Source organism: Moschus berezovskii, chromosome 2 (genome assembly GCF_049115385.1).
Source record: "Moschus berezovskii isolate FMDL1 chromosome 2, NW_MosBer_1.0, whole genome shotgun sequence".
In the NCBI taxonomy this organism is placed as follows: domain Eukaryota; kingdom Metazoa; phylum Chordata; class Mammalia; order Artiodactyla; family Moschidae; genus Moschus; species Moschus berezovskii.
Window position 1 is genome coordinate 23,688,693 of NC_142461.1, and position 16,042 is coordinate 23,704,734.

Below are 16,042 nucleotides of genomic sequence, written 5' to 3' on the forward strand. Positions count from 1 at the left end.
GGGAGTTGGTGATGGACAGAGAGGCCTGGCATGCTGTGATTCATGGGGTCACAAAGAGTCGGACACGACTGAGTGACTGAACTGAACTGAACTAGATTGGTCATAACTTTCCTTCCAAGGAGTAAGCGTCTTTTAATTTCATGGCTGCAATCAGCATCTGCAGTGATTTTGGAGCCCCAAAAAATAAAGTCTGACACTGTTTCCACTGTTTCCTCATCTATTTCCCATGAAGTGATAGGACCAGATGCCATGATCTTAGTTTTCTGAATGTTGAGTTTTAGGCCAACTTTTTCACTCTCCTCTTTCACTTTCATCAACAGGCTCTTTAGTTCTTCTTTGCTTTCTGCCATAAGGGTGGTTTCATCTGCATGTCTAAGGTTATTGATATTTCTCCTGGCAATCTTGATTCAAGCTTATGCTTCCTCCAGCCCAGCAATTCTCATGATGTACTCTGCATATGAGTTAAATAAGCAGGGTGACAATATACAGCCTTGACGGACTCCTTTTCCTATTTGGAACCAGTCTGTTGTTCAATGCCCAATTCTAACTGTTGCTTCCTGACCAGCATACAGGTTTCTCAAGAGGCAAGTCAGGTGGTCTGGTATTTTCATCTCTTTCAGAATTTTCCACAGTTTATTGTGATCCACACAGTCAAAGGCTTTGACATAGTCAATAAAGCAGAAATAGATGTTTTTCTGAAACTCTCTTGCTTTTTCAATGATCCAGTGAATGTTGGCAATTTGATCTGAGAGCTTCCAAAACTTAGATCCAGCTGCTGCTGCCACCCCCAACTGTGATGGCTGAGGAGCTGGGGGAGTGCAAGAAGCAAGATGAACAAGGAAACAGGATTTGGTCCCAGAGAGCTGAGGTGCCTATGAAAGAAATGAATTCAGTGAGCTCAGAAGCTTGCATCTTCCCATACATAGAATGCTGAATTCCTTAACTTGATACCTGATCTTTGATGTTCAGATTGCCTGCTCCCTTTGTTGCAAACTTGTATATAGCCTGACTCTCCTGCCTCCTTGCAGCAGTTTTCTCAGAGCTACTGATGCTGTCTGCCAGGCTCAGAGTCCTAAACATTCCCACCAAATAAAATAGCTCTCTACTTTGCAGGTTTCAAAGCTCTGATACTTTGGCCTCCTGATGTGAAGAACCAACTCACTGGAAAAACCCTGATGTTGGGGAAGATTGAAGGCAAGAGGAGAAGTGTACAACAGAGGACAAATTGGTTGGATGGCATCACCAAATCGATGGACATGAATTTGAGCAAATTCTGGGAGATGGTGAAGGACAGGGAAGCCTGGAGCACTGCAGTTCGTGGGGTTGCAAAGAGTTGGGCATGACTGGGGGACTGAACAACAACAACTTTCAGGTTGTGACTATATTTTCTAGTCGACAAAATGCTCCTATCAGAAAATAGGAGCATTCTCTAGAAGAGAGGAACGTGGAAGAAGAAAATAAGATATAATGAAAAGACGAGAAGTCAAGGTTGCCACTATTTCCTTGAAGAAGGATCACATATCTGTTTTGGGAAGGAGCCCTGCAGGGGCACTTGTATACTTTAGAGAGTTGTAGGATCATGGAAATAAGAGGAGGACTTAAGAAGCAGTTTCTTATTTTAAATGCTACAGAAGTGTTGAGGGGCATTTCTGGAACCATCTAAGGACCTACTTTGGAAGATGAGAATTTTGCCAGCTGTGAAGGGACCTGAGACAGACTAGAAAGCTTGTGTTCAGACTTTGTCAAACGTTACTCAAAGTTTTGTCCCTCTCTTGGTTTTCTAAGGATTGCTTTGCATAATAAAATCCACCCATGTGCCAAGAGGAAGAAGAAGAGGGAGAGGGGTCAGGGGAGGCCATTTTCTGAAATATTGCTCTTTAGATGGCAGTTGTTTAGTTGCTGTCATGTCTGACTCTTTCTGACCCCGTGGACTGTAACCTGCCAGGCTCCTCTGTCCATGGGATTCTCCAGGCAAGAATACTGGACTGAGATGCCATTCCCTTCTCCCTTCCTGATCCAGAGATCCAACCCATGTCTCTTTAGTCTCCTTCTTGGCAGGCGGACTCTTTATCACTGTGCCATCTTGGAAGCCCCACCTGACAGTTATCAAGGGTCAAATAGAAGGTATTATGTATTGACAGAAAAGGGGGTTGCTATCCTATTTGGGGTAACTGAAGTAACTTGGTTGTTGTAATCCCTTGGATCAACAAGTTAGAGGTAGTTAGGACAGGTTAACAGTGACTTAAAGACTCACAGACTATAGGCAAAGAAAGTGTAAAACAGGGAAAACAATGCAAGACAAAACCCAAGGCATTAGAAGATCATTCTCAAAGCACTTCACAGTTGTTCTAACCAGTCTCTCTGGCACCTAACAGGGCAGAATCTTAATGGATAGCCTTTTCCTTTAATCAGATGAAGTGGCTTCTTATTTTTGTTTTTAAAATTTTGTAATGTTTTTAAAGCAGTGTCATGACCAATTAAAGCCCTCTAAGTGAAAGCAGGTTTTAACTTCTGTTGTTATTCAAACCATTGTTTCACATCACTTTTATGGGAGATTTCCATAACATTAGACTTGATATATTGGGGACCAGAGTCCTATGGAGCTTCTTAGAGGCTCATCCTAATCAGATTTAGAGCATATGAACTTCTAGTCCCATCAACTGTGAGTGCATGAATGTGAATCTAGCACTTCTAATGAGAAATTAGCTTAAAGTACACAGCCTGCCTGTGGTGAGTCAGCCACAGAGAAACAACCAGAGTGACCGTTACAGGGGGAATGAAGGCTTTTTGAAGAAGCTACACCAAATCTTTCAGGGTTGTGGTAACCATCTTGCATTCGGAATATTGATCCCTAATGGGATCAATTTAACAGCCCCTTGGCCACTCCTGTCTCTTCTGGCTTAGCAGGTAGCTGATGCCTCGTGGAATGCTAGAAGCTGGTCCTGGCAGGGATCTTAGAGAACATCTTGTTAGGAAAGTGAAGCCCAGAAATGTTTGATTATAAAGTTTCACTATAGCTAATTGGAGTTAAATGTGTATTGAGTCTAAGGGACAGTTTGCTCCACCATGTGTGAGGGACACAATATCAAAGCTATAGCTATATGAGGCTCACCTTGACCAAACTTGCATTTGTGCAGCAAATCCACGGGGAAATCTAGAAACCCATAAAAAAAAAAAAGCAGCTTCTAAAAAGCCCTTCTGCCTTCTAGAAGTACATTATATTCAGGGGATATCTGGAATCGCTAGTGTAAAGGAGATCTGAACCCAGAATCAGATTCAAGAACAGGTCAGGAAATGCAGCAGCATCACATGGTTCAAACTTTGGTACTTACAGCCCAGAAGCCCAGATAGTTATGGCCCATCCTGCTGCTCTGCTCTAGAAGCCCAGATCACAGCTGGATCACTAGGTCTTGGGGATCTGCTGAGCCTGCAGGTTTATGTGTCTCAGTGCCTGGGCAGGGAAGCAGATAGGGCCATAACACTGTGTCACTGGTGTGAGCAGTCACACTGACCAAGGTTCCAGACTGTAGTGGAAGGAGGCTTCCTTGCAAGCCTGGGCTCCTGCAGCCTCCACTGCCTGGACCAGACTGGAGCAAACTGGCTAAGTCTCCCAGGAGATCCCAAGAGTGGACTGTGAACAGCATAACGAGGAATGTGAAGCAGGCTTTGTGAAGAGTATTTATTAATGAGTTAATACCAGAATTTCTGATATCCGATGTGCTGTGAATTAATTCTGTAAACTGAAAATGTGTCATAATTGATAAGTTTAAGCCTCAGATTCTTTCATCCTAGAGCCAGCCAGTGTTTCACTTGGCTTTGGGATGAAAGGAATGGAGAACCACATAGGAGGGGGATGTTCTCTGCGGATACATGTGAAAAGAAACCTAATTTGAAAAGAAATCTGAGACCCAGTGGTTATTATACATGTAACACCACCGAGATTTCTCTGATGAAGGGCTGACACCACCACTGCTTGTCCAGAAAAAAACTGCTTCTGGGAAACAGGCCCATATGAACTGAGATGTTTGAAAAAGTGTCACAGACTTAAGCATAAAATTTGATTTAAACACCCGTGACCTTTAATTCTTTTTTTTTTTTTTGATTTGGTTCATTTTTGTAAAAGCTGTTTTTCCTCAATATTCAGAAGTTTGCTGAAAATGTTTCTGTCATTATTTCCTTTTTGATTCAAAGGTTTTAAGTCTCTCAAATTCTAGAGTCTGAAATCTACAACTTGAAGGTGTCATGGCTTAGAATGCTTTGCTTTTATCTTCCAAAGAAACATTTAGAGATGATCTAAATAGCTGATTTAAATGTACCTAAGAAGCAACTGAAGCAATGTTCTCTTATTAGAAAAAAAATTTTTTTCCACCAAGCTGCTGTGGAAAGAAATTGTGGCTGCAATGATTATCAAACTATCGGACTTTGCCTTTCTGGATGATTTCAGATAAATGACTTTGGTTTTTTTCAAAATAGGTTTTATATTCCCAAAATACTTGAAATATTAATTAGGAGTTTTACTTTAGGGTAGAAGTGTGCTTCTTCTATGTAAATATACTGGAGAAAACAGAGGGATCAAAGGGTTAATTCTTGAGATGTAAAACTCCTCTGAAAAAATTAAAATTTTGTCTTTGGCTCAACATCTCTGTGTTACTTCCAATACCTTTACCCTGACTGCTTATCTAGTGCTCTGAACATATGTGGTCTCTTTATTTACTCTGTGAATTATTTATTTATTTACTCCGTGGATGGGGAGTAAATTGTGTCAGTTTGCTAGGGTTGCTGTAACAGAATAGCACAGAATGGGTACCTTAACAAGAGGGATTTATATTCTCCCAGTTCTAAAGGCTGAAAGTCTTAGATCAAGGTGCAGGCAAGGCAGGCTTCCTCTGAGGGCCATGGTGGCAGGACTGGCTTCAGGCCTTTCTCCTGGGCTTGCAGGTAGCTCCCCTCCGGTGGATTTTTCCTCACAGGGGCATCCGTCTGTGCGTCAGTGTCCTCTGAGTCTCTTCTTTTCTAAGGACACCAGTCAGATTGGATGAGTGTCCTACCCTAAGGGCCTCATTTTCACAGTCACTCTTTAACAAGGTTATCTCCAAATTTGCTAACAATCTGAGGCGCTGCGAGTTGAGACCTCAACATCTGAGTTTTGGGAAAATGCAATTCAGTCCATAACAGATATTATCTCCATTTTATAGAGGAAACTGAGGTCCAGGGAATTCAGTTGCCCAGTGGGTCTTTTTCTTCTTCTTCTTTTTTTTTTGAACATTGCTTTATTTATTTGACTGTGCCCTGTCTGAGCTGGGGCATGTGGGATCTTTGTTGCAACATTGGAACTTAGTTACGGCATGTGCAGTCTAGTTTCCTGATCAGGGACGGAACCCAGGTCCCCTAGATTGAGAGCCAGGAGTCAGCCACTGGACACCAGGGAGAGTGTGGACGTGTTTCTCCCTCAGCTTTGTCTGACTCTATGCTACCTCATAGACTGTAGCCTGCAAGGTTCCTCTGTCCATGGAATCCTCCAGGCAAGAATACTGGAATGGGTTGCCATTCCCTCTTCCAGAGGATCTTCCAGACTCAGCGATCAAACCCAGGTCTCCCGCATTGCAGACGGACTCTTTACCATCTGAGCCATCCGGGAAGTTAGCAGTTAATTCTGTAAAAACGAAGCTCTGCTGGCATCAGTATCATTCACACTTGTTGAATTATGTCTAACTGGTGAAACAGCATTAATGAAACAAACAAATTTGCACTGAAAACATTTCAAAGTGTACCCTACAGTCAATGAGTAATGGTATCAATACGTACACAGAAAAGAAACAGATATTGCATTCCAGAGATCAGACTCTTAGGTTGTATGGTAGTTTAAAATTTATCAGGAGTCCTACCCAATTCTTTTATTAAACCAATTTTACCTAACTATCTAGGAGATGTAGGAATTTGTGTGACTAAGGATGATGATGTTAGCTTTAGTCTCCAACATTAAATTCCACATGGAATCTATTTAAAACCAGTATCAGAGCTTAGTTACCATGCTACCTTCCAATATTTATTGAGTTTGTAGGTTTCAAACTTATTTAGGATTAAAGAATCTGAGACTTTAAGTCATCAAAGAGAACTTATCTTCAAACTACAAAATTAATCCAAAGCACATTTGATATTAAAAATTCAAAGATGATACATTCTAAAATTCTAATATTCAGGTAACCTACTAATAAAAGTTTTTATACAAACCTATATTTGTTTCTGGTTGCTACTGTAGCAGATTGCCACAACCATGGTCACTTGAAACAGCACACATGTATTACTGTCTTACAGTTCCAGAGGTGAGAGGACCCAAATTAACCCCCTGGGCTAAAATCAAGATGGTGGTGGGGCTGTGTTCTTTTGCACAGGCACCAGGGGAGAATGGGCTCCCCAAGTGTCTCAGTGGTAAAGAATCCACCTGCCAATGTGGGAGACGCAGGCTCTATCCCTGGGTTAGGAAGATCCCTTAGAGTAGGAAATGCCAACCTGCTGTAGTATTCCTGCCTGGGAAATCCCATTGACAGAGGAGCCTGGCAGGCTACAGTCCATGGGGTTGCAAAGAGTCAGACATGACCGAGCATACACACACACAGGGAGAGAATCATTTCTCTTGCCTTTTCCAGCTTTCAGAGGCTGTTGCCCACAATCCTTCTGGTCCCCTTCCACCTTCAGTCCAGCAATGCTAGGCTGAGTCTCTCCTGAGATACCAACTGTCTGGTTTTCTTTTTTCTCCTTCCTCTTCTACCCATAAGGACTCTAGTGATTACAATGGGCCTACCTAGCTGGTCGAGTACGCTCTCCTCATCTCAAAGTAAACCAGTTAGCAAACAATTCCATCTGCTACCTTAAATCTCCTTTGCCATGTTACCTAACATCTTATTGTATTATCTGGGGATTGATGCAACAGATCGGAACCATGTGCCCTTTTCCCCTACCCTCCGTCCCAGGCACAACACAAAAGCCCTTTCCTGTCTTCGGCTTCTTGTTTATAGAAAAGTAGAAAAGCTGAAGTCTTCAAAGCCTGTCTGAGTCACAAAAGAGCAGCCTCAAGCAGCTAATGATTAGGACTATAGAGTCACAGACTCGGTGTCTGATGTGCCTTCCTGAGTTGTTTTACTGTAACTGCCCCCAGAGGGACAAAAGCTAACTGCCTGATGACCAGACTGCAGCCATGACATAAGCTGCTCCATCTTGAGTGATACTGAATCTGTGGCTGGCACAATTCCAAGAACTGGCCTTAAGAGAATATCAACACTGTTGCTCATAATGATCTATATCTTTGTGGGCATTAAAATAAGCAGATCGTTTTGCTTGTCTATGTAAACAGGCAACTACAACGGCCAGCAAAGAGATGCCTGAGACTCATGTGGTTATCATCCACTCTAAGAAAATGGCACCCTGTGTCAGCATGAAGAAGTTACAGAAGACCAACCTTTGCCCGTAATCCCATAGAAATGGAATGACGTTCTGACAAGTCGGGATTTGTAAGCAGCTTTTGGCAGGAAAGCACAGTCTGCTTTTCTTTTGTCTCATCACTAACCTTAAACCAGGCACCCCCATGCTCTATTCATCTTCGGCCCCAGCACACTTTTCAAATCTTTTAAAAATTTTACTTGCTTAATTTTTTTGGCCGTGCCACATGGCATGTGAGATCTTAGTTCCCTGATCAGGGATCGAGCCCATGTCCCCCACAGTGGAAGCCCAGAGTCTTAACCATTGGACTACTGGGGAAGTCTGCCTTTCAAATCTTCTGCTCATACCATACCTTTCCTAATCTGTTGGTTCTTTCTGTAGATCAGAGAAGTAGAAATGAGGACTAAATAATTAGCAGATGACCAGTTGTCTTCCTTAGCTTCCCCTTTAGTAATCTCATGAATCAGCTGTATTAACATGAGTGCATCAGAAGAAACACTACAAGTCAACAAGCCTGCAAACAGTGTAGGCTGGTGATGACTCTCATCCTCCAGCTCAGTGATTGATTGAGATTACGTCCCTTTTTCCCTTTAGAAATTTTCATGGCCGAGCAGAATCTTTGGAGACAGTCTGTGGGGGTGGCTGGGGGAACAACACTGAGTCCACCATCTCCCCCGATTGCCCACATTCTGATTAAAAGCAACTTTCGTTTCTGTTAACATTTGTCTCTCTCTGGAGTATTGATTGTTGAGCAGCAAACAGCCAGACCTGATTTGTAACATTGGGACATGGGCCATTTTGGAGGCCTGTTATTCTGTTACCGCAGACCATTTCCACTTATTTCATCTTTCTTGTTCAGTTCTTTTTTGTGTCTGCATTTCACTTTAGTGATCTCCTTGGAGCTTTAGTCTTTAGTTGGTTTCCAATCCTGGCTATGTTAGTGAACCTATGGGAATGTTGCTTTTATGGAAAAGTAATATTTAATTAAATATTTAAGTGGACCATGCTGCCGTTTTTCTAGAAATTAAGCATATATTAGGATAGAAATGCCAAGTAAAGCTATGTGGGACTTTTTTTTGTTTTTATTGATGTGAAAAAAGTCCAAGATTTATTTGTAAATGGGAAAAACAGATTACAGGGCAGTTAAACACAGAACTGAGAAAGTGAAATTATTTAGCTCTAGCTTGTAAATAGGGATCTTGCCTCATCATTTCTATCAGATTGGTTAAATGCCTACCTCCAGTTGAATTTTATTTTATTATTGTAATTTATTATTGTTATTTTTCAATACTATTTTTAGTATTATTATTATTGAAATTTCTTTTATTATGGTAAAACAAATATTATTCCATTATAGTTATACAGGAGAAGTCACCTGAGCAACCTAAATAGCTCACTTGGGAGAGCATTAGCTGAAGATCTAAAGGTCCCTGGTGCAGTCTTGATTTCAGCAGTAATTTTGGATATTCACACTCATTGTAATTTCCTGGCAGTCTTAACCAAAATATAATGAGCATTAAGAGGAATATTTGGTTATTACACTTTGGATGGGTCAATGACTTTTCAGGGAGGGGTGGTGATAGTTGCCCTGGTGGGGCTTTTTATATAGCCTGCCCCAGCACTTTCGTACTCCCTGACCATAATAATAATAATAGATAACTTTGCCTGCAGTGCTGTGCAGTGCTCAGTCACATCTCACTCTTTGCGACCCCATGAACTGTAGACTGCCGGGTTCCTCTGTCCATGCGATTTTTCAGGCAAGAATACTGGAGTGGGTTGCCATTTCCTCCTCTAGGGGATTTTCCTAACCCAGGGATCAAACCCACATCTCCTGCCTTGAAGGCAGATTCTTTACCATCGAACCATTGGGGAAGCCTAACTTACCTTGAGTCCTTGATATACTTCAAGCTATCCTCTGAGCTCTCTCTGTGTATTGACATGTAAAATGACTACTAAAATTCTCGATTACTACTTGTTAAATACATGAACAGCTTGGTGCCAGAGACTTGACATGTGATAGGTACACAACAATCTGACTATCATTATTATTTCTGTAGGCTAAGAACTTTGCCAGCTACAGCTATGAGATGTGACTTGTTCCTCAGAACCCTTTCCTCCTCCATCTACTAAGGCAGTACTGTATTAAAGGGCATGGTTCCCCTATACCTCCTGCACCATCTATATTAACAATTCTTTGTTTTATACAGTACAGGTGAAAGGATATTCTCCTATTGCTGCTGCTAAGTCGCCTTCAGTCGTGTCTGACTCTGTGACCCCATAGACAGAAGCCCACCAGGCTCCCCGGTCCCTGGGATTCTCCAGGCAAGAACACTGGCATGGGTTGCCATTTCCTTCTCCAATGCATGAAAGTGAAAAGTGAAAGTGAAGTAGCTCAGTCGTGTCCGACTCTTAGCTACCCCATGGACTGCAGCCCACCAGGTTCCTCTGTTCATGGGATTTTCCAGGCAAGAGTACTGGAGTGGGGTGCCACTGCCTTCTCTGGGATACTCTCTTACCAGGCTTTTAATTTCTTTGGAAAAGCTTGTATTCCATAGGGTCTTACCTGGCATCCACAGGCCACATGAGATCTTTGAAGTCTCTGAAACTGAACATGAATTTGAGTGTTCATGTGCACATTTCCCTGGGGAGAATGTCAAGATGTGTCATCAAATTCTAGATTTGTGGCCTGGAAAAAGTTTAGAAGAGTTAAGTGTGAAAGATCTCCTTATCACAAATACTTGCTGGTACTTGTGACCCAGCCTTTGTGCTTTTTCAAAATGTTGACTGATGGTGATTTTTCTTGACTATGTGTCTTGCCCCTTGCCCAGTGCTATATCTTCTGTTGGTAGACCTCAGGAGCGAGTCCAAGTTGTTAACAAATTTACTATCTGTCTGAATGGTGGCCCTTGTGGATAGATTTCCCATAGTAAAGAAGATTTGACCTATTTTTAGAGGTCCTCTGCTACTTAGGGCTTCTTTGGTGGCTCTCCTACTTTGGGGCACCATCTCCGGGACCTGTCCCCCATCACCTTGTTTAACCTGAAGAGGTAGGTCCCACTTCTCTGATGGTCTCTTTTTGGGAAGATTAATGATGAAATCCCATATTATCTTTGATTCTATCCTTTTCCTTTAGTTTTCATTCTTGTGGATGGGATTTGTAGACAATCTGTATGTCCAAAAGCAATACCAGGTAGTGGCTGACTGTTTTTCCATCTTTTTATTATTTAATGTCTATCACCTAAAAGATGTTTCCATGTTTTGAGCTTTTTGATTTTCAGTTCATGCCTGGCACTCACCAGGCTTTATGTATAAAACTCTGGGACTAATTTCACCTTGGGGGGAGTTTTTCCACAGCACCCAGAGATTCCCTGACACCAGCTGGGTGTCCTACAATTCAGCTCAATTCTGACACTATCTGCCAGGAGAGAGCAGGTTAAGGGCTCAGTCCTGCAAAACTGCTTGTTTTCCCTCTTCAGCTGCCAATCACAAGATGGGTTGTCAGCTGTAGTTCTGACTCACTAGCTGTAGATTGGCAGTTCCAATGACTCCTCTTTGGGGTTTGATTAATTTGCTAGTGTGACTCACAGAACTCAGGGAAACTTTCTACTTATTAGATCATCAGTTTATTATAAAAAGATATAACTCAGAAACAGTCAGATGGAATAGATGCATAGAGCAAGGTATAGGGAGGGCTCAGAGATGCTATGGCTTTTCTGAGTGTGCCACTTTCCCTCAATCTCCATACTTCATCAAACTAGACACTCTGTGAATGCTGTTCTTTTGGGGTTTTATGAAGGCTTCATTACACAGGCAAGATTAGGTAAACCCTGGTCATCAGTGATTGATTTAACCTCTAGCCTCTCCCTATGACACTTCCCAGAGGCTAGGAGGTAGGACTGAAAGTTCCAACCCTCTAATCATGTGGTTGATTCTCTTGGCACCTAGCCCACATGCTTAGGTTCAGCTTGAAAGTTACCACCCTCTCGTCATCTAGGAAATTCCAAGGGTTTCATCAGCTCTGTGTCAGAAATGGGGACAAAGATTAAGTATAAACTTTTTATTATAAATCACATTATCACAAGGCATTTACATAAAGTATAAATGTAGCATGTTATCCTCTCTGGATTCCTCTATTTCCCCTGAGAATTTACTCACAATTCCAGGTAAGACATTCCCTGCAAAACGGATGGTTCAGATATCAGGTTCCCACTACGAGGCTGGCACTAGGAAACAGAGTTCCCATAGAAGTCTGAGAGCTAAAGAGAACCTCATGGTTGGCACACAGGGTCCCACCCAGTCTGACCTCACCCCCTCTACTGTCACTACACTGCCTCTGGGGCAGGCACACTGCCTGAAGTTCCAGGACATCATTCCTTCACCTCGTTCAAATCTTTGCTTAAACCACCTTCTCAATGATGCCCACTCTGTCCTCCCCGTCTGAAATTTTAACTGTCGCTCGCCCTCATTCCAGGAGCTCTAGACCACTTTTACTGTATTTTTTCCCTACTTGCCATGCTCTATAAACTCCTATGATACTGCATCAATTCTGGATATAGTTGTGGAACTTAAGATGAATCACATTTCTACACTGTTATTCATAATTCTGGTTCTTTGGTTCAGTTTGAAGCCTGGCACTGGTAGAGATGTTGGGTTGGGGCTGAGTGCTTTCATAGGAACATGGGCAAAGAGGTAGATGAAGCTCTGAAGATGAGGCTGGTAACAACTGGGGAAAGATTGGGAGAAAATTCAGAAGTAATCTCTCAGTTCTGGCAGAAGGATAGCAAAAGTTTGCAAAACAGTTAAGGAGAGGATATTGTCTCACGTTGATGAGAATAAAGCGGAAAGACACAGAGCTGTGGAAGCAAACAGACTAGACCACAGAAATGAAATATTGTTTGAGAAATGAGTGTAGGTGGGAGTGGTATCACGGTGGCAAGAGACAAGTCTGGACTGGTGAGCCAGGCCAGATCATACAAGGCCTTTATATATTTTAAAATTTATTTTTAATTAGAGTTTAGTTGCTTTACCATGTTGTGTTGGTGTCTGCTGTACAACAACGTGAATCAGTTATATGTACATATACATTCCCTCTCTCTTGAGTCTCTCTCCCACCATTACCCCACCCCTCCAGGTTATCGCAGAGCACTAAGCTGAGCTTCCTGTGCTATACAACAGGTTCCCAGCCATCTATTTTACACATGGTAGTGTGTGTGTGTCAGTGCTACTCGCAATTCATTCCTGCCGCGTCCACAAATCTGTTCTCTGTGTCTGCATCTCTGTTCCTGCCCTGCAAATAGCCTCATCAATACCATCTTTCTAAATCCCATATATAAGCATTCATATATGATATTTCTCATTCTGTGTAACAGTCTCTAGGTTCATCTACATCTCTATGGCTGACTCAAATTCGTTCTTAAAAGGCCTTTAGACCTTTCTAGGGTGTCACCAACCTAGATAGCATATAAAAAAGCAGAGACATTATTTTGCCAACAAAGGTCTGTCTAGTCAAGGCTATGGTTTTACCAGTGGTCATGTATGGATGTGAGAGTTGGACTGTGAAGAAAGCTGAGTGCCGAAGAATTGATGCTTTTGAACTGTGGTGCTGGAGAAGACTCTTGAGAGTCCCTTGGACTGCAAGGAGATCCAACCAGTCCATTCTAAAGGAGATCAGTCCTGGGTGTTCATTGGAAGGACTGATGCTAAAGCTGAAACTGCAATACTTTGGCCACCTCATGCGATGAGTTGACTCACTGGAAAAGAGTCTGATGCTGGGAGGGATTGGGGGCAGGAGGAGAAGGGGACGACAGAGAATGAGATGGCTGGATGACATCACTGACTCGATGGAGGTGAGTTTGAGTGAACTCCGGGAGTTGGTGATGGACAGGGAGGCCTGGCGTGCTATGATTCATGGGGTCACAAAGAGTTGGACACGACTGAGCGACTGAACTGAACTGAACTGAACTGAGGGTGTCTGTACTTGGTCATACAAAGTCACTGACACAACTTAATTTAGAAGGCCTGCTAACTTGTTCAGTATTAGGAATTTAGCTTAACAATGACTTCTTTGATCAAGAAATGTTTAATTTTCTCTACCTGGGCTAAATCTAACATCTCATGCACATGGGGAGTTGAGGGTCTAGGGAACAGGGCTGCAGTGCTTGCTTTCAGCCAAGTAGGAAAGAATATTATGTATGTAAACATTCTTGAGTAAATCTGAAGCAGAGCAGGACTCTATGCTCCTTGCCCTCACCCCCCACCCCCCATGTCTTCTCCGTGCCTTTTGCCTGTGGAAAACTGTAGTCAAAGAATAAGTTTAATCAGAGAACTGACAAATGCTGAAACAAAGGGAAATAGTCAAAGGATACTAAAGAATAATAATGTAGTCATTAAGCACAGTCAAGGACTTTAGCTGTTTCTCAAGGGCTAACATACTATGCTGAAGAAGCCGAAGTTAATCGGTTCTATGAAGACCTACAAGACCTTTTAGAACTAACACCCAAAAAAGATGTCCTTTTCATTCTAGGGGACTGGAATGCAAAAGTAGGAAGTCAAGAAACACCTGGAGTAACTGGCAAATTTGGCCTTGGAGCACGGAATGAAGCAGGGCAAAGGCTAATAGAGTTTTGTCAAGAGAACGCACTGGTCATAGCAAACACCCTCTTTCAACAACACAAGAGAAGACTCTACACATGGACATCACCAGATGGTCAACACCGAAATCAGATTGATTATATTCTTTGCAACCAAAGATGGAGAAGCTGTATACAGTTAGCGAAAACAAGACCAGGAGCTGACTGTGGCTCAGATCATGAACTCCTTATTGCGAAGTTAAGACTTAAATTGAAGAAAGTAGGGAAAACCACTAGACCATTCAGATATGACCTCAATCAAATCCCTTATGATTATACAGTGGAAGTGAGAAATAGATTTAAGGGACTAGATCTGATTGATAGAGTGCCTGATGAACTCTGGACGGAGGTTTGTGACATTGTACAGGAGACAGGGACCAAGACCATCCCCATGGAAAAGAAATGCAAAAGAGCAAAATGGCTGTCTGAGGAGGCCTTACAAATAGCTGTAAAAAGAAGAGAGGCAAAAAGCAAAGGAGAAAAGGAAAGATATAAGCATCTGAATGCAGAGTTCCAAAGAATAGCAAGGAGAGATAAGAAAGCCTTCCTCAGTGATCAATGCAAAGAAATAGAGGAAAACAACAGAATAGGAGAAACAAGAGACCTCTTCAAGAAAATTAGAGATTCCAAGGGAACATTTCATGCAAAGATGGGCGCGATAAAGGACAGAAATGGTACGGACCTAACAGAAGCAGAAGATATTAAGAAGAGGTGGCAGGAATACACAGAAGAACTGTACAAAAAAGATCTTCACGACCAAGATAGTCACGATAATGTGATCACCGACCTAGAGCCAGACATCTTGGAATGTGAAGTCAAGTGGGCCTTAGAAAGCATCACTACTAACAAAGCTAGTGGAGGTGATGGAATTCCAGTGGAGCTATTTCAAGTCTTGAAAGATGATGCTGTGAAAGTGCTGCACTCAATATGCCAGCAGATTTGGAAAACTCAGCAGTGGCCACAGGACTGGAAGAGGTCAGTCTTCATTCCAATCCCAAAGAAAGGCAATGCCAAAGAATGTTCAAACTACCGCACAATTGCACTCATCTCACACGCTAGTAAAGTCATGCTCAAAATTCTCCAAGCCAGGCTTCAGCAGTATGTAAACCGTGAACTCCCAGATGTTCAAGCAGGTTTTAGAAAAGGCAGAGGCACCAGAGATCAAATTGCCAACATCCGCTGGATCATGGAGAAAGCAAGAGAGTTCCAGAAAAACATCTATTTCTGCTTCATTGACTATGCCAAAGCCTTTGACTGTGTGGATCACAATAAACTGTGGAACATTCTGAAAGAGATGGGAATCCCAGACCAGCTGACCTGCCTCTTGAGAAACCTGTATGCAGGTCAGGAAGCAACAGTCAGAACTGGACATGGAACAACAGACTGGTTCCAAATAGGAAAAGGTGTACGTCAAGGTTGTATATTGTCACCTTGCTTATTTAACTTATATGCAGGGTACATCATGAGGAACGCTGGGCTGGAAGAAGCACAAGCTGGAATCAAGATTGCCGGGAGAAATATCAATAACCTCAGATATGCAGATGACACCACCCTTATGGCAGAAAGTGAAGAGGAACTCAAAGGCCTCTTGATGAAAGTGAAAGAGGAGAGTGAAAAGGTTGGCTTGAAGCTCAACATTCAGAAAACAAAGATCATGGCATCTGGTCCCATCACTTCATGGGAAATAGATGGAAAAACAGTGGAAACAGTGTCAGACTTTGTTTTTTTGGGCTCCAAAATCACTGCAGATGCTGATTGCAGCCATGAAATTAAAAGACGCTTGCTCCTTGGAAGGAAAGTTATGACCAACCTTGATAGTATATTAAAAAGCAGAGACATTACTTTGCCAATCAAGGTCCATCTAGTCAAGGCAATGGTTTTTCCTGTGGTCATGTATGGATGTGAGAGTTGGACTGTGAAGAAAGCTGATCGCCGAAGAATCGATGCTTTTGAACTGTGGTGTTGGAGAAGACTCT